Source organism: Mobula hypostoma, chromosome 11, assembly GCF_963921235.1.
Source record: "Mobula hypostoma chromosome 11, sMobHyp1.1, whole genome shotgun sequence".
NCBI classification, from domain to species: Eukaryota; Metazoa; Chordata; class Chondrichthyes; order Myliobatiformes; family Myliobatidae; genus Mobula; species Mobula hypostoma.
Window position 1 is genome coordinate 106354246 of NC_086107.1, and position 1977 is coordinate 106356222.

The following is a 1977-nucleotide window of genomic DNA, read 5'->3' on the forward strand; positions in this document are numbered from 1 at the left end:
CGAGCCTCCTCTCTCCCCCTCTCCCCTCCGTGCACGCGCACGCTCTCCCTGCACGGCGAGCACGCGCAAAAAAAACCCGGCTCGTGCCCGTGAGCGGAGGAAGAGTCTGCGGGGGTGGGGGTGGGTGCGGCGTGAAAAGATCAAAGAGGCCGGCTCGCGGTGCGCGCTCCCGTTAGCACGGGATAATGTCGCGCGTGTTCGCGATGGTAAAATTAGAATGAAAGGACAACCGCAGTAAGTTGCATGTGGTGCATTGCAGAACGCGATCGCGCCTGCTGGTATTCTATAACCGTAAGCTGCTCGACCTGCTGAGTGTTTTCCAGGAGTCGCCGTCCTTTCAGATTGCAAGTCAGAAGGAAGATCCCACAGGAGAGAGCGCAGCGAAGGAGAGAGGGTGGAAGTCCAGGCTGACCCGGGGGCTCTGTGATCAGCCGGACAGTGCCGAGCTGTCAGAAAGAGAAGGTGCAGAACTTTTGGGGAGAGCCTGTTAAGGGAGTGTCACACCACTGGAGGGCAGCACTGAGAATGTGTTTCACTGTCAAGAGAGAAAAATCTCTCCAATGCCCCAAAACAACAGAGAAACAGGACCTTCAATCCACTAGCTCCGTGATAACTATCGACCACCCATTTACACTTATCTACATTAATTCCTTTCTTAAAATTCTCTGTATGTAGTATGTAGTCATAGTCATACCTTATTGATCCCGGGGGAAATTGGTTTTCGTTACAGTTGCACCATAAATAGTAATAAAACCTTAAATAGTTAAATAGTAATATGTAAATTATGCCAGGAAATAAGTCCAGGACCAGCCTATTGGCTCAGGGTGTCTGACCCTCCAAGGGAGGAGTTGTAAAGTTTGATGGCCACAGGCAGGAATGACTTCCTATGACGCTCTGTGTTGCATCTCGGTGGAATGAGTCTCTGGCTGAATGTACTCCTGTGCCCAACCAGTACATTATGTAGTGGATGAGAGATATTGTCCAAGATGGCATGCAACTTAGACAGCATCCTCTTTTCAGACACCACCGTCGGAGAGTCCAGTTCCATCCCCACAACATCACCGGCCTTACGAATGAGTTTGTTGATTCTGTTGGTGTCTGCTACCCTCAGCCTGCTGCCCCAGCACACAACAGCAAACATGATAGCACTGGCCACCACAGTATGGGATCTGGTTCAGCGTAAGGATGAATTGTACAGAAGGGACGGGTTGCATCTTAACAGACGGGGGACCAGCATTCTGGCAGGCAAGTTTGTTACTGCTACACGGGCGTGTTTAAACTAAGTAGTGGGTGGGGGGGGGAGGGGACGAATTGGAAATATAAGAATGGAGTTAAAGGGAAAGAGAGAATAAGAAAAGTTAAGAAAGACAACAGAAATTAACGGGACAGAAAGCTCAGGAAGGGTTCAGAGAGCGTGGCCAAGTGCAATAGGAATTGATGTGAAAGGTGAGGGGAGTAAGAGTATTACTTTACATGGATTAAAAGTATTATATATCAATGCACGGAGTATAAGAAATAAAGTGGATGAGCTTGAGGCTCAGTTGGAAATTGGCAAGTATGATGTTGTGGGAATAACAGAGACATGGCTGCAAGAGGACCAGGGCTGGGAAATGAATATTCAGGGTATACATCCTATCGAAAGGACAGACAAGTGGGCAGAGGGGGTGGGGTGGCTGTGTTGGTGAGGAAAGATATTCAGTCACTTGTGAGGGGGGACATAGAATCAGGAGATGTAGAGTCAGTATGGATAGAACTGAGAAACTGTAAGGGCAAAAAGACCCTAATGGGAGTTACCTACAGGCCCCCAAACAGTAGCCTGGATATAGGGTGCAAGTTAAATCAAGAGTTAAAATTGGCATGTCGCAAAGGTAATACTACGGTTGTTATGGGGGATTTCAACATGCAGGTAGACTGGTAAAATCAGGTTGGTACTGGACCCCAAGAAAGGGAGTTTGTGGAGTTCTTCAGAGGTGGATT